The 22823-nt window shown below is 43.9% G+C and overlaps 1 pseudogene; it reads right to left on the minus strand.

Moving 5' to 3' along the window:
* Positions 1–13086: 13086 nt before the first annotated feature.
* LOC128068910 (pregnancy-associated glycoprotein 1-like) lies at positions 13087–21995 on the minus strand (annotated as a pseudogene).
* Between the last annotated feature and the right edge of the window lie 828 nt (positions 21996–22823).

The following is a 22823-nucleotide window of genomic DNA, read 5'->3' on the forward strand; positions in this document are numbered from 1 at the left end:
GGGTCTTGTTTTTGTATCCATTCAGCCAGTCTTTGCCTTTTGGTTGGGGCATTCAACCCATTTACATTTAAGGTAATTATTGATGAGTATGATCCTGTTACCATTTACTTTATTGTTTTGGGTTCGGGTTTATACACCCTTTTTGTGTTTCCTGTCTAGAGAATATCCTTTAGAATTTGTTGGAGAGCTGGTTTGGTGGTGCTGAATTCTTTCAGCTTTTGCTTGTCTGTAAAGCTTTTGATTTCTCCTTCGTATTTGAATGAGATCCTTGCTGGGTACACTAATCTGGGCTGTAGGTTATTTTCTTTCATCACTTTAAGTATGTCTTGCCATTCCCTCCTGGCCTGAAGAGTTTCTATTGAAAGATCAGCTGTTATCCTTATGGGAATCCCCTTGTGTGTTATTTGTTGTTTTTCCCTTGCTGCTTTTAATATTTGTTCTTTGTGTTTAATCTTTGTTAATTTGATTAATATGTGTCTTGGGGTGTTTTGCCTTGGGTTTATCCTATTTGGAACTCTCTGTGTTTCTTGGACTTGGGTGATTATTCCCCTCCCCATTTTAGGGAAGTTTTCAACTATTATCTCCTCAAGGATTTTCTCATGATCTTTCTTTTTGTCTTCTTCTTCTGGGACTCCTATAATTCGAATGTTGGAGCATTTCATATTGTCCTGGAGGTCTCTGAGATTGTCCTCATTTCTTTTAATTCGTTTTTCTTGTTTCCTATCTGATTCATTTATTTCTACCATTCTATCTTCTATTTCACTAATCCTATCTTCTGCCTCTGTTATTCTACTATTTGTTGCCTCCAGAATGTTTCTGATCTCATTTATTGCATTATTCATTATATTTTGACTCTTTTTTATTTCTTCTAGGTCCTTGTTAAACCTTTCTTGCATCTTCTCAATCCTTGTCTCTAGGCTATTTATCTGTGATTCCATTTTGATTTCAAGATTTTGGATCATTTTCACTATCAATATTCGGAATTCTTTCTCAGGTAGATTCCCTACCTCTTCCTCTTTTGTTTGGTTTGGTGGGCAACTCTCCTGTTCCTTTACCTGCTGAGTATTCCTCTGTCTCTTCATCTTGGTTATATTGCTGCGTTTGGGGTGGCCTTTTTATATTCTGGTAATTTGTGGAGTTCTCTTTATTATGGAGCTTCCTCACTGTGGGTGGGGTTCTATCAGTGGCTTGTCAAGGTTTCCTGGTTAGGGAGGCTTGTGTTGGAGTTCTGGTGGGTGGAGCTGGGTTTCTTCTCTCTGGAGTGCAGTGGAGTGACCAGTAATGGGTTATGAGACATCAAAGGTTTTGGAACAACTTTTAGCTGCCTGTATATTGAAGCTCAAGGGAGTGTTTCTGTGTTGCTGGAGAATTTACGTGGTATGTCTTGTTTTGGAACTTCTTGGTCCTTGGGTGGAGCTTGGTTTCAGTGTAGGTATTAAGGCATTTGATGAGCTCCTATTGCTTAATGTTCCCTGAATTCAAGAGTTCTCTAATGTTTTCAGGGTTTGGATTTAAGCCTCCTGCTTCTGGTTTTCAGTTTTATTTTTACAGTAGCCTCTAGACTTCTCCATCTATACAGCACCAATGATAAAACATCTAGGTTAAAGGTGAAAAGTTTCTCCACATTGAGGGACACTCAGAGAGGTTCACTGAGTTACAAGGAGAAGAGAAGAGGGAGGGGGTAGTTAGAGGTGACTGGAATGAGATGCGGTGAGATCAAAAGAGGAGAGAGCAAGCTAGCCAGTAGTCACTCTTCCTTATGTGTGCTCTATAGTCTGGACCGCTCAGAGGTATTTACGGAGTTATACGGGGAAGAGGAGAGGGAGGAAGTAGACAGAGGTGGCCAGGAGGATAAGAGAGAGGAATGAGAAGGAGAGAGACAAATCCTGCCAGTAACCAGTTCCTTAGGTGTTCTCCACCGTCTGGAACACACAGAGATTCACAGCGTTGGATAGAGAAGAGATGGGGGAGAAAAGAGACAGAGGCCACCTGGTGGAGAAAAAGGAGAGTCCAAAGGAGGAGAGAGTGGTCAAGCCAGTAATCTCGCTCTCAGGTAAACTTGGGTAGTGAAGTTTGGGTTTTTAAATATACAAAATTGACAACAAAAACCTAAGAGCAAAGATTAAAAATCTAGAGTAGAGGTTGGATTTTCAAAAATACAATATTAAAGAAAAGAAGCAGAAGGAAAAAGGAAGTAAGAAAAAAAAAGAGAAAAAAGAGAAAACAACAACAACAACAAAAACAAGAATTATTAAAAAAAAAAAAAAACAAAAAAACAAAACACCAACAACCACCCAAAGACTATATACGGTGTTTGCTTTAAAAAAAAAAAAAAAAAAATCTTTTTTTTAAAAATAGTAATAGTAGGTTACAAAAATAAAAATTAGAAGAGAAATAGAAGACTTAACAATTTAAAAAAAAAAAGTTAGAAAAAAAAAGAAAAAAAGGTGGGGGAATGATTTTAAAAATAGTAAAAATATACCTGGCCCTTTTCTGATGTTGTGGGCTGTGTGGGATCACTTCCAAGGCGGTTCCCTCTGTTTAACTTCTTCTGTTTGCTGGTTTTTTAGGCTCACTAGTTCAGTTGCGCTGTGGGGAGGGGGGATGCTGCAAACAAATAGCACTGTCGTGTGCACACAGTGTCACAGCCCCGCTTGACCTGTCCCTTCTTGTGGCACACAAACCTCTCCGGCTCTACGATGCTTAGCCGGGAACTGTCTGAGGCCGGTCCTAGGCTGTGTGCACTTCCCCGGTCTAAGCCGCTCAGGTTCGGTGCTCAGGTAGCCCTCAGAGGCATAGATTCAGTTGGGACTGCGTTTTGTGCCCTTCCCAGGTCCGAGTAGCTCAGGAGTTTGGCGAGCGCGATCGCTGCGACTTGTCGCCTTTTCTGCCACTGCTGCTCAGTTTTCTGGGTGGACCGCTGGCGCCCCTTGTGAGGCAGATGGTGACTATCCAGCACCCCCAGAAGTTTTAGCAAAGAAGCCTGCTTGCAGTTAGGTAAGTAAAGTCTCTCCAGGTCTGCAATTGCCCCTTTCCAGTCCTTACGGCTCTGGCTGCCTGTCCCCGGCGGGGGATGGTCTGCAGCCGGTTTTTCCGTTCCGTCCTTTGTTCTGTGCTCGGTCCTGGCGGTGTCTTATGTTCGAGCTTTTCATGCGGTAGCTATCCCACAGTCTGGTTTGCTAGCCCAAGTTAGATTGTTCTGGTTGCACGTGGGGCGTTCCTGCCCGATTCTTACAAAGCACTGCAGCCCGTGCCTCCCGTGCTTCCCTGCCCTCCCCCCACTAGCTCATGGCGGATGCAGGCGTCTGTGCTGCTTTTCCGCTGGGGGAGTTACTGTTGGGCTTGTAATCTGTTGGTTTTAATCATTTATTTATTTTTCCCTTCCTGTTATGTTGCCCTCTGTGTTTCCAAGGCTCGCCACAGACTCGGCAGGGAGAGTGTTTCCTGGTGTTTGGAAACCTCTCTTCTTAAAATTCCCTTCCTGGGACGGGCTTCCCTTCCCAGGACGGAGCTCCCTCCCCACCTCCTTTGTCTCCTTTTTCATCTTTTATATTTTTTCCTACCTGTTTTTGAAGACAATGGTCTGCTTTTCTGGTTGCCTGATGTCCTCTGCCAGCCTACAGAAGTTGTTTTGTAGAGTTTGCTCAGCGTTGAAATGTTCTTTTGAGGAATTTGTGAGGGAGAAAGTGGTCTTCCCGTCCTATTCCTCCACCATTTTTTCAGCAACCTCTGTTTTTTTTCTTTTTAAATTTATGTATTTATCTTAACTAGAAGATAATTACTTTATAATACTGTCATTGACATAGGACAAATATTTTCACAATTCATAAGGAAATTTTAAATTGGATATTGATTTTACCCTTTGGATGCTGGATATTTTAAAATTTTTATAGATTATTCCTGGCACTGTTTGCAAACACTATTAATACCTTGGAAACAAAAGTATTTTTTAAAGGCTTCCTGTTCAATCTTTTTAGCTGATATGAGACCAGGCTTTAGACCAGGTTTACTATTCTCTACTAGTCAGGCAATATTTTTTTCAATGCCATACTGATGTCATGGGAATTATGAGTAATTTCCACTCTGGTGGGTGGGGACACCATTAGACTTGGTTCAATTTGAGACTCAAGGATTGTTCCCTATAATCCTGACCAGTACTATCAACTCTCTGCTGAAAACTGAAGGGGTATCACCTGTACACTCCCACAGTTCTCTGTGTGTAGCTCTCTCCTGTGAAGGCTAACTATCTAGAGTCTCAAATTTCTCTTCTTGAGGAGACCGTTTGTCTCTGCCTAGATACCCTTTCTGTGTATGTGTTGGAAACAATTTCTAGAGTTGGGGCAATTGTTGAACTCACCTTGCTTGCTCCCCGCCTCAGGAATCCATGCTCTGCTGCCTGATGTTTGATGTAAAAAACTGTTCTTTCATTTATCTCTTCTGCTTTCAACTTGTTTGAGACAGGAGGATAAATGTGTCCTTTTCTCTTCCATGTCTACCAAAATGGAGTTCCCCCTGCAATCAGAACTCACTAAATGCCTTGTGGATGCTAGGCACTGTGCATGGGTGCAGACTTGACTAGGGACATGTATCGGGGCCTTGGGGAGCCCTGGTGTGTGGGAGAAACATGACAATTACCACTAGCATTTGCTATGGGGTATGTTCAGTTCAGTTCAGTCACTCAGTCATGTCTGACTCTTTGCAACCCCATGGACTGCAGCATGCCAGGCTTCCCTGTCCTTCACCAACTCCTCGAGTTTGCACTAACTCATGTTCATCGAGTTGGTGATGCCATCTAGCCTTCTCATTCTCCATTGTCCTCTTCTCCTCCTGCCTTCAATCTTTACCAGTAATAGGGTCTTTTCTAATGAGTAAGTTCTTCACATCAGTTGGCCAAAATATTGGAGCTTCAGCTTCAGCACTGGTCCTCCCAATGAATATTCAAGATTGATTTCCTTTAGCATTGACTTGTTGGATCTTCTTGTAGTCCAACAGACTCTTAAGAGTCTTGTCCAACACCACAGTTCAAAACCATCAGTTCTTCATTGCTCACCATTCTTTATGGTGCAACTGTCACATCCATACATGACAACTGGAAAAATCATAGCTTTGATTATACTGAACTTTCTTCTGCAAAGTAATATCTCTGCTTTTAAAAATGCTGCTAGGTCTCTCATAGCTTTTCTTCAAACAAGCAAGCATGTTTTAATTTCATGGGTGCAGTCATCATCTGCAGTGATTTTGGAGCCCCCAAAATAAAGTCTCTGTTTCCATTGTTTCCCCATCTATTTGCCATGACATAATGGGACAAAATGCCATGATCTTCATTTTCTGTTGTCGAGTTTAAGCCAAATGTTTCACTCTCCTCTTTCACTTTCATCAAGAGGCTCTTTAGATTATCTTCACATTCTGCCATGAGGGTTGTGTCTTCTGCATATCTGAGGTTATTGATATTTCTCCCAGCAACCATGATTCCAGCTTGTGCTTCATCCAGTTGGGCATTTCACATGATGTACTCAGCATATAATTTAAATAAGCAGGGTGACATTATACAGCCTTGACACACTCCTTTCATGATTTGGAAACAGACTGTTGTTCCATATTCAGTTCTCGCTGTTGCTTCTTGACCTGCATACAGATTTGTCAGAAGGCAGATAAGATGGTCTGGTATTCCAATCTCTGTAACTTTTCCACAGTTGGTTGTGATCCACACAGTCAAAGGCTTTTGCATGGTCAATAAAGCAGAAGTATGTATATTTCTGGAATTCTCTTGCTTTGTCAAAGATCCAGTGGATGATGGTAATTTGATCTCTGGTTCCTCTGCCTTTTCTAAATCTAGCTTGAACATATGGAATTTCACAGTTCATGTACTGTTGAAGACTTGCTTGGGGAAACTATTTTGGTAGCATGTGAGATGAGTGAAACTGTGTGGGAGATGAACATTCTTTGAAATCACCTTTCTTTGGGATTGCAATGAAAACGACATTTCCAGTCCTGTGGCCACTGCTGAGTTTTCCAAATTTGCAAGCATACTGAGTGCAGTACTTTAACAGCATCATCGTTTAAGATTTGAAATAGCTCAACTGCCATTCCATCACCTCCACTAGTTTTGCTCATAGTGATGCTTCTTAACTCCCTCTTGACTTCACATTTCAAGATGTCTAGTTCTATGTGAGTGATCACACCATCGTGATTATCTGGGTCATTAATATCTTTTTTGTATAGTTCTTCTATATATTCTTTCAACCTCTTCTTAATATATTCTGCTTCTCTTAGGTCCATGCCATTTCTGTCTTTTATTTACTCATCTTTGCATGAAATGATCCTTCCCTACCTCTAACTTTCTTGAGCAGATCTCTGGTCTTTCCCATTCTATTGTTTTCCTCTATATCTATGCACTGATCACTTAGGAAGGCTTTTTTTTTTTTTAATCACTTCTTGCTATCTTTGGAACTCTGCATTCCGATGGGTAAGTGTTTATTTTCTCTTTTGCCTTTTGCTTCTCTTCTTTTCTAAGTTATTTCTAAGGCATCCTCAGACAACCATTTTGCCTTTTTGCATTTCATTTTCTTGGGGATGGTCTTGGTGAGGAATGTACAGATCAAAAAAAGAAGATCACTGCATCCAGTTCCATTATTTCATGAAAAATGCATGGAGAAACAATAAAAACAGTGGCAGACTACTTCCCTGGGCTCCAAAATCACTGCAGATACTGACTTCAGCTGTGAAAAAAAAAAATGATGCTTGCTCCTTGGAAGAAAGACTATGAAAAACCTTGACAGCATACTAAAAAGCAGAGACATTACTTTGAGCAAAGGTCTGTATAGTCAAACCTATGGTTTCTCCAGAAGTCTTGATAGGATGTGACAGTTGGACCATAAAGAAGGCTGAGCGTCAAAGAATTGATGCTTTTGCACTGTGATGTCAGACAAGACTCTTGAGAGTCCCTTGGACTGCAAGGAGATCCAACCAGTCCATCCTAAAGGAAATCAGTCCTGAATATTAATAGGAAGGACCGATGCTGAAGCTGAACCTCCATTACTTTGGCCAATTAATGGGTAGAAACGACTCATTATAAAAGACCCTGATGCTGGGAAAGATTAAAGGCAGGAGGCAAAGGGGAAGACAGAAGATGAAACTGTTGGGTGGCATCATCAACTTGATGAACATGAGTTTGAGCAAGATCTGGGAGTTAGTGATGAACAGGGAAGCCTGGCGTGCTGCACCCCATGATATAGTAAAGAGTTGGACATGACTGAGAGATTGAACTGAACTGATGTACGGAGGATAATCAGGGAGCAGGGAGAAGTTTTTAAGAAAGGAGGAAGGAACAATTCCTGGACAGCTGACAATGATGGGTTGTCAAGTGGTTTCAAGCTTGAGAAGCTATAGGGAAGCAATTCTATGCCAGGTGGAGAGGATGGTAAGAGAAAGGTGGGGAGGCAGTGCTGGGATTTCCCAGGAGACTAGATACCTGTTTTACTAAACTTTATCAATGCTTAATATTGTTAGGTGACTGGAAACATGAGTTTTGTTTTGGAAGTGGTAGAGCAATATTCAATGGAAGGACCGATGCTGACGATGAAGCTCCAACACAGGCCATCTGATATGAAGACCCAGCTCATTGGAAGAGACCCTGATGTTGGGAAAGATTGTGGGCAGGAGAGGGAATAAAACGATGAGAATGTGAGATGGCATCAGCTACACAAAGGACATGAGCTTGAGGAAACTCTGCAAAATAGTGAAAGACAGGGAAGCCTGCTTTGATGCTGAACATGTAATCACAAAGAGTCAGACATGACTTAGCAACTGAACAAATCAATGAGAACACAGTGTCCAATGAAGGCTCTGGTCCTGGTTGGAATGGAGAAAGATTTAGGTGGAAGTGGAGGCTTCCTATCTTCTGGTACAAGTCCTTGAATCCAAGGCAAGGAGCACAAAATTTGGAATGTGTTACCAAACATTGTTTTCTAAAAAAACACAAAACTGCTTTCTGCAGGAGAGAGAGCTCTGACTGAGTTTGTTCTCTAGATTTTACTGAAGGATGTCGAAGGCTTCTGGAGTGGGCTGAATCTGCAAAAACCAGGTGAATAGCTGCTAGAGGGCAAGGCTTGTGGTAGACATTCTTCACTAGGTGGAAAACGAATCCAGAAAAACTGTCCCTTCTGGATTGTGCATGCCAATATATCACATTGTTTCAGCAGATCACTTCAATATTGTTTTGGGGCAAGAGAGAAATGTAGGATGGGTGGTTTGCTTTTGTCAATTCCTGTGGGTAGTTAGATGACTAAATGTCTGGTTACTTCATTGCATAGTTGGAATCATGCTTGGGAAAGTAAAGTAAATCAGGTCCACATATATTCGGTCATTAAACAGCAAGCATAGGTAGGTGTCAAAGGCAATTGTACGTAATTTAAACATGAGGGCCAGATGGGGACAGTTTCATTTAACAGGCTGAGATTGGACTGTACAGGTTGCCATAGTTGTTGCTAGGACAAGAAGCCATCACAGCTACTTCTTGCTACGCTGGAGATGTGGGAAACTGAAAAGAGACCAAAAGCCTTACACCTATCCTTGCAGTGTGATTTCAGGCTAGAAGTAGTTGGCAAGGTAAGGCTGACTGGTAAGGCTGAGGAAGGGAGTAATCTGAGCCAGTAATCATTAGCTCTTGTGGGACCCCAGAAAACAGAAGCATTGGCTCAGTCAGAGTTCTGGGTCATGGTTCAGAAATAGATGTCATTTTGGCTTGAATCAATATTTAGCCTTGGGGATGGCAGCCATAACTTCTAAACAGAAGTTTTCCTTCTCCCCAGGTGGCAGAATAATTAATATTTGTTCCAGACTCAGGAACCCAGAAAGCCCTCTCAGGGCCATTTGTTCTTAGCAGGCTCAAATGCAATATAAAGGTGGAATTATCATCATGGTGCCCATTTTCCAGATGAGAAAACTGAGGTTAAGTGACTTGATCAGGGTCACACAGCTAAGTATGTGAAAAGCCAAGCACAAACCCAGGGTAACAGTCCTCAAATTGTGTGGTTTTGCTCCACATCCACTGGGAGTAGTGGGTAGTGATCTGACACCAATGCTTAAGCAGAAGCAAGCAGTATTCAGGCTTAAATTGAAGTACGTAAGGAAAACCACTAGACCATTCAGTTATCAGTTCAGTTCAGTTCAGTTCAGTCATTCAGTCGTGTCCAACTCTTTGTGACCCCTTGAATCACAGCACGCCAGGGTTCCCTGTCCGTCACTAACTCCAGGAGTTCACTCAGACTCATGTCCATCTAGTCCGTGATGCCATCCAGCCATCTCATCCTCAGTCGTCCCTTTCTCCTCCTGCCCCCAATCCCTCCCAGCATCAGAATCTTTTCCAATGTGTCAACTCTTTGCATGAGGCGGCCAAAGTACTGGAGCTTCAGCTTTAGCATCATTCCTTCCAAAGAAATCCCAGGGTTGATTTCCTTTAGAAAGGACTGGTTGGATCTCCTTGCAGTCCAGGGGACTCTCAAGAGTCTTCTCCAACACCACAGTTCAAAAGCATCAATTCTTCGGCACTCAGCTTCCTTCACAGTCCAACTCTGACATCCATACATGACCACTGGAAAAACCATAGCCCTGACTAGATGGACCTTAGTCGGCAAAGTAATGTCTCTGCTTTTGAATATGCTGTCTAGGTTCATCATAACTTTTCTTCCAAGGAGTAAGCGTCTTTTAATTTCATGGCTGCAGTCACCATCTGCAGTGATTTTGGAGCCCAAAGAAATAAAGTCTGACACTGTTTACATTCAGCTATGACCTAATTCAAATCTCTTATGATATTATAGTGGAGATGAAAAATAGATTCAAGGGTTTAGGTCTGGAAGCCTGAAGAACTATGGATAGAAGTTTGTAACATTGTGCCAGAGGTGGTCACCAAAATCATCCCCAAGAAAAACAAATGTGAGAAGCAAAAGGAGTTGCCTGAGGAGGCCTTAAAAACAGCTGAGAAAATAAGAGAAGTGAAAGGCAATGGAGAAAGGGAAAGATATACTCAATGGAATGCAGACTTCCAGAGAATATTAAGGGGATATAAGAAAGTCTTCATAAGTGAAAACTGAAAAAAAATAAAGGAAAATAATAGAATTGTCAAGAGTATAGATCTCTTCAGGAAAATTGGAGCTATCAGAGGAACAGTTAATGCAAGGATGGGCACAATAAAGGACAGAAACGTCTAAGACCTAACAGAAGCAGATGAGATTAAGATGAGGTGGCAAGAATGCACAGAAGAACTGTACAAAAACCATCATAAAGACTGGGAGAGGGATGATACTCATGTAAAGCCAGATATACTGGAGTATGAAGTCAAGTGGGCCTTAGGAAGCATCACTATGAACAATGACAGGAGAGATGATGGAATTCCAGCTGAGTTGCTTAAAAATCCTAAAGAATGATGCTGTAAAAGTGCTGCTTTCAATATGTCAGCAAATTTGGAAAACTCATCAGTGGCCACAGTGCTGGAAAAAGTCAGTTTTCATTCCAATCCAAAAGAAAGGCAATTCCAAAGAATGTTCAACCTTTCAGGCAATTGCGCTCATCTCACTTGCTAGCAAGGTAATATTTAAAATCCTTCAAGATAAGCTTCAACACTACATGAACTGAGAACTTCCAGATGTACAAACTGGTTTGAGGAACCAGAGATCAAATTGCCAACATCCATTGGATCATAGAGAAAGAAAGGGAATCCCAGAAAATATTTCCATCTGCTTCACTGACTATGCTAAAGCCTTTCACTGTGTGGACCACAACAAACTGTGGGAAATTCTTAAGGAAATGGGAGTACCAGATCACCTTACCTGTCTCCTGAAAAGTCTGTATTTAGGTCAAAAAGCAGCAATTAGAATCAGACATGGAACAACTGAAACATTTAAAACTGGGAAAGAAGCGTGACAAGGTGTACATTCTCACTCTGGTTATTTGACTTCTATATAGCATACATCATTCAATATGCTGGACTGCATAAATCCCAAGCTGGAATAAAGATTGCTGGGAGAAATATCAACATCCACAGATATGAACATGACACTTCCCTAACGGCAGAAAGCAAAAAAGAACTAAAGAGCCTCTTGATGAGGAGAGGAGATGCAAAAACTGGCTTAAAACTCAACATTCAAAAAACTATTCACAAAAGTATACTCAACATTCATGGCATCCTGTTGCACCACTTCATGTCATATAGATGAGGGAAACGTGGAAACAGTGGACAGATTTTATTTTCTTAGGCTCCAAAACTACTATGAACCTTGACTGCAGCCACAAAATTAAAAGACACTTGCTCCTTGGAAAGAAGAAAGGCTATGAAAAACCTGGACAGTGTATTAAAAGCAGAGCCTCACTTTGCTACAGAGGTCTGTAGTGTCAAAGCTATGATTTTTCCAGTAATTATGTACAGATGTGCGATATGGACCATAAGAAAGGGTGAATTCCAAATAATTGAGCTTTTGGACTGTGGTCCTTGAGAAGATTCTTGAGAGTCCCTTACACAACAAGGAGATCAAACCAGTCAGTCTGAAAGGAAATCAACAAGTGACCCCTGCTGACTCAGCTGAGGCATCTACTGAGGGCCTCCAGGTGGAAAGAACAGATGCTTACACTGTAAAAGTGCCTAACCATGGCTCCTGCTGCTAAGTCTCATCAGTCGTGTCCGAATCTGTGCGACCCCATAAATGACAGCCCAACAGGCTCCTCTGTCCCTGGGATTCTTCAGGCAAGAATACTGGAATGGGTTGCCATTTCCTTCTCCAATGCATGAAAGTGAAAAGTGAAAGTGAAGTTGCTCAGTCATGTCTGACTCTTCACGTCCCCATGGACTGTAGCCTACCAGGCTTCTCTGTCCATGGGATTCTCTATCAAGAGTACTGGAGTGGTTTGTCATTGTCTTCTCCACTAACCATGGCAGCTCCAAGCAGACAGTTTGTAGTTCCACCTCTGGAAGAAGCTCAGAAAGGCTGAAGGCTCCGTGTACCCTGGATCTCCCAATACATGTGTTGCATTCTCCCCAGCAGCATTGGAGGCCAAGGAGGGAGCATTCTGGGCCCTGGAGAAGGGGGATGGCTCAGGGATCCACTGGGGCCACCACTTACCAAGTCGGACTGGAAAGGACAATACAGACATACGTGGCAGAGAGCTGGTGACTGGGGTGTGGGTACAAGATGGAACCAGCTCTGTATGAAGTACCTCACCCAAAATCCCCTGGAGAAGCCCAGTGATAAGATCATCTGAGACTGGATGAAGAGAGTCTATTTCGTTACCCCTTATAATTCCTCTGAATGAGGAGGTGGTGGAGTTGGTGGGTCATCAAAAACTCTTCCATGGCCTAGACCATCTTCCAGTCACTATCCTTGGGGCTGCCTCTCCCCAGCTTCAGTCACGTAGTTCTGGAGGAAATTGACAATCATGTGTGCTGCTGGGTCAGGGCCCAAGAGGATGCAAAGCCAGTCATAAGACCCCATGTCCCTGCCAGGATGGCTGATCTGGGCTGTACATGTGATCTGAGGTGGGACATTCAGAGAACACCCTTGAACTCTGATGTCTGCAATCTTCTTTCCTTAGTAGGTGCTGCTGCCTTTGGGATTCAAAACCCTAGGGAAGGTAGCTTGAACTCCCTCACTAGGTGTAGAAGCCTTAAAGAGGAAAGTTGTGAGGCTGAGACCATCAAAGAAGACCAAAGGGAAAGAGCGAGGGTGAGAGAATTGATGACTTCTGATTTCTTGGGTCCAGTCACTGAGACCTTTTATTTGCTCTGAGTCTTGTGTCCTGGATTCCCAGAATCATTTCAATGAGTCTCCCTTTTCCTTGAAGCCAGCTGGTTTAGGGCCCCTCTCAATTTTGATTCAGACTTGGTTCTAGATAATTTCTGATCTCTGTATACATCCCAGACACAGAGGCCAACCATATGTTTCAGCACCATTATGAGTGAAACACTTTATTCTTTACTGAGAATAGGATATGCAGACCAGCAAATACAGTTCACCAGCATACTGGGCAGCGGTGCCCAAAGTGTGAGTTGGTGAGTGTTAGGAGCATCCTTACTGATTCCTGAACCACTCCAAGCATTTACACTGCCGGTGCCAGGCCAATCCTGTCATTTCCTCGATCAAAGACCGAGAAATACACCCTCAGGAAGACGTTTCCCAGGATCCAGGACTCTGTAAATAGTCTTACTCTGCTCTCTTGAAAGGTGGTATAGCAGTGGCCTGCATCATCCTGGGGGAGTCAGAGAGACACACCAGTCAGCATAAGCCCTTATCGGTGACTCCCTCCAATATCCAGACCCAGCACAATTCTTTGCTTTATTTCCCTCTTTTGGTAAGTATCAAGGGGTTTTCTCAGCAGCAGGGGATAAGAGAGTTCATCCAAAACCAAAGAAGGCCAAGACATGAAGTTGTCTTGAAGAAGGATGTGGTGAGTGGAGGACTATAAGTTGGGAAAACAGGGGAAGGAAAAACAACAAAGTCCTACTGTAGAGCGTAAGGAACTATATTCAACATTCAGTGATAAACCACATGAAAACGAATAAGAAAATGTATATATATTTTATGTGTATAACTGAGTCACATTGCTGTGCACCAGAACTTAACACAACAATGATAAGCCACACTTCAATATAATTATTTAGAAAAGAACAATTGTGTCCATAGTTCTCCTCACTCCCTGTTTCTTTACTTCTGACTCCTGCTCCTTGTTTCCTCTGCAGAGAGTGCTGGTTCTCCTCCTGCATCCCCACAATCTGTACTTTATTTTTTTTAAAAAAACCCTTTATTTTGTATTGTGTATAGCTGATTAACAATATTCTGAGTTTCAGGTGGACAGTAAAGGGATTCAACCATATGTATCCGTGTATCCAGGTCCCAAAGACACCCCTCCCATCCAGGCTGTAATATAACTGAGCAGAGTTCCCTGTGCTACACAGCAACTCATTTTTGGTTATCCATCTTAAATACAGCAGTGCCCACAATACTTTATTGAAGACTAAACTCAAGAACTCTGAGAAGCCTCCTTCAGCCCACCCTCACCTTCTTTGGCCACTCCAGGCTTGGTTGGGTAACTTGCTCTGGTTCCCCATCCCTACTGGTCAGTCTGTAGCCCTCATCACTCGTAGTAAGTCCCCAGAGCCCCAGTGCAGACCACCTTGAGATGCCATTTGCATGGAATCCAGTGTAGTTTTTCCCAGAACCAAGCAACCCTCCATATGGCTCAATGAGTTTGTGGTTTTAGAATTCCTGAAATTCCCTCTCTTCCTCAAAGCCTTCTTTGAGCCCATCAGCCTGCTCTGAACTCCCACTGGGAGCTGACACGAAGCCTCCACCCTGTGCCAGGGCTGAGCAGTCACAGCACACCCTTTATTCACATTAGCATCCAACCTTCCCACAGAGGGGTTGTGTACCCCAATTCACAAAGGAGGCACCTGGCAAGAGCAAGGGAAAGATTCAGCCGAGTACTAGGCTGACCATGTAATTTATCACCCAAACAACACTGAGAAGGGAAGGGAGACTTTTAACTTATGCTGGGAAAGCACACTGGGACTGTCCCCAGCCATTCTCCTTATAACATGACCTATTTCAGGGACTGCTAGTGCTGAATTCCATGTTCATGCACCTACAAGTTCAGATTGAATTGAAGCTCTTTGAGGACTGAAGACCTTAGTGTTCCCCTCTCCCTGACTCCCACCATGTCATATTGTGTGGCCTCTCCACATTATTTCAGGAAGATCAGTGTCCCACACAGCCCTTTACTCTCCAGTGATTGGTTTTGTGGGAGGCACTGGCTCAGCCCCAGGGCTCAGCAGCATCTGCAATGGTGTGACATGCCCTCCAGAGGGCACCATCCTTCCAGCAGCAGCCCAAGGGTTCCTGCAAGCTCCAGTTTGAGAACCAACCCTCAGTATTGTCACCTCACCTTGAGGATGTAGGCTGGACCTGGTATTGGGTAGTTGATGCCGTTGATTGTGAAGGTAACAGAGGGCAGGGTATTGATCTTAGAACATGAAACGTAGTACTGTTAGAGAGAGAGAGAGATGGTTGGCCATGGTGATCCCTGTTGTGTGTGGAGACCGGGAGTGACCCTGGGGCATGACCCTTCACCTGGTTACCCCGCCGCCTGGCACCGATGAGCTTCTGTATGTTATTGACCAGTGTTCTTGGGCCTGCAATGAATGCTGCCCCGGTGTCAACAACGGCCTCACAGTCACCAGAACAAGCAATAACCTCTCTTTCAATGGAGATGCTGAGAGACAATGGAAGAAAGCGGGCATTAAGGTCTCTGTGAGTCTGCCCAGAGTTGTCCCCTTCCCGACTGTCTCATAAACAGCCCTATGTTTCTTGCCCTCTTTTCCTTTGCTCTCAATACAGCACCTTTTTTGACATCCTCTAATGCAGTACTTGAATACAATAGGATCTTTTGTACCTTGACACAAGCTGGTCTTCCTTCCTAGAAGACTCCACTCCACTTTGACTAGCAAATTTCTTCTCATCTTCCAGATTCCACCTTAATTGTATTGTTTTCAGGAAGTCTTTCCCCCGGTGTTTATCAGTCTCCTGTCTTGGTCACTCTCTGTAGACCCTTTCTCATATATGCTGCTGCTACTGCTCCTAACTCACTTCAGTCATGTCCGACTCTGTCTGACCTCATAGAGGGCAGACCACCAGGCTCTGCCGTCCCTGGAATTTTCCAGGCAAGAGTACTAGAGTGGGTTGCCATTGCCTTCTCCTCCTCATGTCTAGCATGTACCAAATTCACAATTCACTATGTGAGCGAGTCACTTCTTGTACATCTGCCTTCTTATATGTGAGGGCGAGTTTTATTCTCCTTGCCTCCCTATAGTGCCTGGCACACAGTGGATGTCCAATGCTTGTCTGTTCAATGAATGAAAGAAGATGGAGATAACAATAAGAAACCCCCAGAGAGCTGTATCTGGTGGGAAACAAATAACAGGTTCTCACACAGAGTGAAGATTGAGATTCACAGGGGCAGCAGATTCTCATAGTAGGGGGAGAGAGGGGCTCCTCTGGGAGAGGGTGTTTCCCAGTACTGCTCCTACAACCAGCTCAGAACTTGAGACCCTAGCCAGGAAATACACAACTAGCCCACAGAAACTCCAAAGGACAGTCAGCTTTTGTCTGAGGGTATCACACAGAATCCTATCAATTATGCCTCTTGTCCTCAGGTCACTACTGGATCCCATCTTCCTGATTCTCTTTTATATCCCCTGTCCCACTGTGTGCCCAAGAACGTGGGGTGTCTTTTTTATTAGTTGCTTTTGCATCTTAAGACTGCAGCCAACCTCTCTCCACTCCTGGGTAGCTGCTCCCTAAGGCCAGTTTTCCCCATTTTCTCAGGACTGTCCCTGTTTTTTAACTGACATTTATCTGTACTGAGAAGTTCCTATGTCCTAGGTAGCCCTGGATTGTTGGTCATCTTATCATAAGTCTGTTCTGGCTGGAGAAATTCTCCCTGATCCTCTGTTCACCACACTGCAGAGTCCTCTAACCATGCTCCCCACCTCAAAGGGCAGTGGGTACAGCCCTCTCTCAGCTGCACAGACCTCTGTGGTGCCTTTTAGGACCCTGGTCAGAGCCTTCCTCAGAAGGCCTGGGGATTATGAACCCATGGCCTGTTTGTGCATCTATGTGCTTGTGCGTTTGTTTGTATGTGTATTTGTATGCATCTCTGTGTGTGCTTGTGTGTCTCTGACTAGCTATGTATTTATGTGTTGCTGTGTATGTTAATATGTGTCTGCATGTGTGTTTCCATGTGTCTGTGTGTCTGTCTCTGTCGTTTAAGGTGGTGTATATGTCTGTGTGACTGTGTATCTGAGAATGTATTTGTGTGTGTCTGCCTGTGTCCATGTACAGTAGTGGGAGCATCACTTGGGCTGACCTCAGAGGGAGAGGCTTACCGGTCCAGGCGTACAATCCAGTCACCTGCTTGGATCAATGGTACCCAGTTGAGCTCTCCCTCGTAGTAGCGGTGGTCCACCCCACCAAACATCACCACACTGCCCTCCTGCTCGTCTCTGTAGAGAGAAGTGAGGGGGCGATCCTTGGAGGACAGTAACAACAGCACTGTCTGAGAGCTGTGCTTGTCCACCCATCAAGGCCCTAATAAGATCCCCATGTACAGATGCAGAAATCGAATCTAGGAGAGATTGAGATCCAGACTGAGGTCTGTTACTGGCTAATGGGTGGCACAGAGGAGGTTAGAAGCTGAGTCACCTGGCTGGGCTCCACCCGGTATGTCTTCTGAGACGCCCTGGACCTCCAGTGACTTGAGGGCTCAGACACCCTCAGAGGACAGGGTTTTGAAGCGTTTGGCTTTCCCCTTGTCCACCTTGTCATCTTTCAGGAAAATCAAGGCCTGGGAGTTCTAAGGGTGTGGGTTCAGATCACCCAGAGTTGGCTCCAATGGCCTGTGACCTCTACTGTCCAAAGAGCCCCACACTCAGAAGGGACCCCCCGCTCTGCTCTCCCTGTCTTGAAATACCTCATATTTCTTGAACAACGGGTCCCACACTTTTGTCCTACACTTTCGTTTCCCACTGGTTCCTACAAATTGGGTAGTTGGTCCTGGGCTCCCTGTGAAATGCTAACAAGGAAGGAAATATATCCACCATACTTCTTCTTCCTTCCTGATCAAATTGATAAGCAAATCCTAATGCCTTTCCTTCAACTTGTTTCCTGTTGCCTTTCATCAGCCTTCTTCCTCACTCACCCCCCTAGACCAAGTTACTGGTCTTGAGCCCAGGAGTAGGGTTGTGTTCCAGAAAATTTTATATATAAAAGCCAAGGGTGAAGCCAGGTAGGGTCCTGGGGCCATAGTTATCCTGGGTTGGATTATCCCTCAGGATACATCTTTATCAAAATTTCTATAATTTTTGTGCACGTGAAATCATCTTACAGCTAATTTGGAGAAAGGGATTGTCCATCTCCGACTTACTTGCTCAAGTAGAAGGCGAAAACAGGCTCCGAAATGGCACCTTCATTCTTCAGCTTATCAAAGATGGGGAAGGCTCCAGAGAAGGATATGTTGGGGTAGTTCAAGCCCAAGACACCATCAAAAGTTATATCCTCAAACCCGTATTCCTTCACGCTTAGACCAAACGGCTGGTCAGTACTTACAAGGTTCCCAATCTGTGGGAGAGAAGAGTGTTCCCACTTACAGATACATGAAGTAGGGCTAGGAATGGGCTGGGGTGCATTGTCATTAGATCCTCAGAGAAGCATTGAGGCTGGGATCTGTCTTCAGTGGCCTACAGACGGTTAGACCAAGTTGGGAGGGAAATTTGGGTTCTATTTGAGATAGGCTGTGAATTTTATAACATCTGTCCCTCTGAAAAACACCACCTGAGTGAATCAAATTGGCCTTGTGGCTTCTGTTCAGGTGGGGCAACCAAGAGTCAGGACAGGTCCCATTGGCGCCACCTTATGGACAAAACAATTGAGAGCAAGATAGCCTCTTTGGAATCACAGTGACCTAATGACAGGAATGGACTGCATTCTCTGTAATGCACTGTGGATTCTGCATCTGTCCAGGAAGACAGAAGCCGAAAACACAATATTGCTTGCAGGGTTCTGTGAAATTGCTGCCTGGGGAATTCACTTTTGGGGATATGTGTATATTTCTGTGATTGTGTATGAGAGAGAAAGAGAGAGAGGGGAACTACTCAAGTATTTTGGAGGAGGCAGGCCATTGGTTTCTTAGACTCTCAAGGGTCCTCTAGAGTGAGAACTCATTTATCAGGCCCCTTCACTTCTCAGGCCCCCAATTTACTACTCTGGATAGCTGAAGCCTTTGACTGCCACCAGGGTCCCCAGATCAGTCTTATTCTGTCCCCAATCACCCCCACAGCAACTTCAGTCCTGAAAAGCCAGCCTAACTACACCTTTTACCACATGTGTGCCCCCAGCAAGGCCCTTGCTGTCTGCACCTCAGTTTCCTCATATGTCTCATGAGCTAGTCAGAGTATCTGCTGTGTGGGGTTGTTGCAGGATTAAACCAGTTATCACCTGAAAGTGCTTGGAACAGTGAATTTAAAAGTGGGTGCTTTTTTCCCTTCTTCTCGCTCCCAGTAAAATGAACCATGAACTGCTCATGGGCAGAGGAGCAGCAAGTCCACACCTCAAACCACTCTCTAGATTAGGTAATTTGTTTTCTCATGTGTCACCATGGGCACTGCCTCCACAGAGACATGACCCTGTGGATAAGATGGCCAATATCTATGGGAGTTAGGCTGGAAGGGTCCTTCCAGATGGTCCTGCATCTGTTTTGCAAGCAGTGGTCACTCCATAGCCAGTCCTGACTCAGCATTTGTTACACTGTTACCCGAACTGTGTCATGAGCAACAACTCCTTTCAGGCTCCCAGATCCATACATGATACGGAAGGTGCTATTGGTAAGCCGGAAGGTGGAAGACTGACGATGTCTGAACCTAGCTTGTGTAGCTGCAGACACAAGAGATGAGTGTCACCAGTTGCCAAGGGTCGAAACAGGGCAGCAGGGCAAGTGAAGGATGCTCTGGGTATGGGTTGTCTGTACTCACAACAGGCTGGTCTGGTGCAAAAGTCGGAGGCCACCCACAAGTCAGATGAGCCTGTGTCAAAGATAACCTCGAATTCCTGAGGGGGTGTTCCAATGGTGATGTTACCCATGTAGAGCATCTACAGGGAGAAGCAGAGAGTAGGTTAGTGCAGAACTGGCTACCGTCTATGCCCACACTGATGCCTCCCTCTGGTGTCACATATCTCTTGAGATCACTTTCTAACCACCGTGAAGCTCACAGACTTTGGTCACAGAGGTATCTGCATTTCATATATTTTTCCTGTGCTACATTGTATGCAGGATATTGACTCTATGACCAGGCTTTGAAGTGGTACCTCTAGCATGGGAAGCCCAGAGGCAAAACCACTGGACCTCCAGGACCACTGGACACCCAGGGAAGTCCTGGTGCCTTCATTTGAGAAGTTCTGCAGTCTCTTCAAACCCAGCCTTAGCACCCGCTTCTCAAGGAGGTCCTTCTTGATCAACCCCAGCCATTCCCTCTAAACTCAGAGGACATCCAATAAACACCACACAAGTGACCCTTTCATTTGACATGTATTTATTCTTTGCCTATCTCTCAGACTGGCATGGCCATTCTTGAAGACAAAATAAGCCCTTTGTCTAATCTAAAAACAGTAATCACAGTGATTCTTATGGCCCTTCATGGAATACAGGTTCAGTTACTTTTTACTGCTATCATTCTTGCATCTGTGTAAACTGAGTTCCTCTGCCTGGGGTTTCACAATTGTTTTGCAGATTGGTTCTACTTTTTGATCAGTGATGGTTTACTCTTCATCTATAACTGAGTGGCTCACTTCGTTCAGAAGAAACAATCACCCTCAAACAAATGACACATCTTTGACACAGAAGTCGATATTTACCTGCCACCTGGTAATTGCCAGGCCCAGTCACAAAGACCAACAGTTGAGGATGAGAGTGCCCTCTCCTCTGGTTGGGGTCCCTGTTTTCCAGTGTCTCTGCCTCCTGCAGGAACCCCAACCCCAACATCCCATCTGCACCTCCAGATGAAGCCCAGTGCTAGGCTAGAGTTCCAGGGGGCTCTGTGGAGCACCATCCTCCCAAAATACTCACATCCATGTAGCTGTTCAGTGGGTGAGTTAGATTTGAGCCACGAAAAGAAATCTGGGACAGTCTGTAAGCATGCTCCTTCAGGAAATTGTTCAGCATGTTTTTTCCACTGGGGTTTTTTCTCATGGTCTTCATTCTCCTTAGAGGTATTCTTTCACCGAGCATTTGACAAAGAAAACAAAGATGTCACAACTAGCTGTCAGTGTTAAAGTATAACAGTCATTGTAATGGCACTGTGTATTTTCTAATCATTTTTATGAGGCACACTATTATCAGAATTTTATGTACATACCATGGCAAAGACATAGATTTGAATATAGGTTCTGTTCTGCAATCTTGGGTAAACAATATGACCATGTGGTGTCTCAGGCTCCCCTTCAGTAAAATGGTGGAATGTAACAATACAAACCCTCCAAATAGAATATCTTGGGGATAAGTGAAGTGATGGATATAAGGTACCTGATAAATAAGAAGTCTCAACAATGACAGCCATTAGCATTCCTGTTGCCATCCCGCTCATTCCTTCTCATAGAACCTCAAGTAAGGAGTTGGAAGAGGGACTCTTATCCTCTTTTACAAGGGAGCAATTTGAAATGCAAGAGGTTTCTGAGTTGGCTGTGGCCACACTGCTTGTCAGATATAAAATAGTGTATATAAAACAGTGTATCTTTCTCCAAGTTGAAAGAGAGGAGAGAGTTGAAAGAAGAATCCAAGATATAGGGAACAGTAAGGGAAATTCAGTGGCTTGAGAAGGAAGTAAGAGTCAAACGAAAAATTAAAAGAAAACAACACAGAAAGAAATACACACCCAGTGACTTCCAAAGAGATGGAGAGATAAATGACAGTGATACAGAGATGCAGACATAGGCATATACACACTGAAGTAGACAGGGGGAAAAGAGGACATGTTGAATAAAATGTAGAAAAGTGCTATTCCACAGGACCATATTGACATCTGCATAGACTGTGCACTTAATAGTTTCAAGGAGTTGCATTTTCAATAAGTCATGACATGACTGGACTCCAAGATTTGTGAAACCCAAATCTACACCAAGATCTTGGGATCCAAAGTTCCTATAGCAAGTTACATATCAATAAGTAAGAGTGGAGCTTTAAGACTCTTAGGAAAATATTCCATTCCATTCGAAACCTGATGGGTGGAAGAATAATCATATGAAAATAAAAATACAAGAAAGGAATATGATGTGACTTACAGTCCCCATACTTACTTGACTATACACTCTGAGAAGGCCACCAGCCCGAGGAGCACAAGCCACTTCATGCTTCTTTCCTGGCTTCTTTCCTGGCTCCAAACTCAGGGAAGTTTGGTTTCTTAGCATGTAGTGGTGACCAGGAGCCCCTAGTTATATATGCTCTGACCTACCTGATTTTTCACCTTTAGGCCACTAAAAAATATGAAAAAAAACGCAAAGCTCTTGATAAAATCTTTACTTTCATCAGTGTCCTTGGCAAGTAGCCTTTGATGCTTCTCAGAATACAGAGAATTGAACTGTAGTGTCTTCCTTGAAGCTTGGCTGGAAAATCAAACTAATCTGCATGGACATCTAAGAAGACAGAGAACCTTGCCTACTTGGAGAAAAAACTGCTAAGAACATCATGAAAATGGATACTATGGGTCATGCTCGACATTCGTGATTTAATATCATCTTCCTAGGCACTTCATGAGATATGTAATGCAGTCTTCATTGGAGAAGAGATTGCTAGGAGGATAAATTGTCAAATGGCAAAGTGAAGACTCCAGGGACATCCCAGGGACATACAACTAGCTTTAGCTAATGGTCTAATGGCAGACATCAGGGATACCTATGATGCCAGTCTGCATCAAAGATTTAGGGCAGAGCAGTACTTCAATTGCATGGTTTCAGTATTGGAAGAAATGTCATATGCATCCATAAGACATTATATAGCATCCAAAAACAACACAAGGAAAAACTGTGTGCTAGGTTCTGGGTTAAAGGCTTCAAGGCCAAAGTTGATCAAGGCAAAAGTAGTCTTTATCTTAAGAGAGCTAGAAGTCTAGTTCTCACAAACTCATGGCCCCAAGAGGCAGGAGATATGATACTAGGACTAGGTGGCCATGTTGGAATCTGGGCAGCACAGGCCTTATGTCCTGGAGCAGCCTTTCCTCCACTTCACCCATGCTGGAA

This window comes from Budorcas taxicolor, chromosome 25, assembly GCF_023091745.1.
Source record: "Budorcas taxicolor isolate Tak-1 chromosome 25, Takin1.1, whole genome shotgun sequence".
NCBI classification, from domain to species: domain Eukaryota; kingdom Metazoa; phylum Chordata; class Mammalia; order Artiodactyla; family Bovidae; genus Budorcas; species Budorcas taxicolor.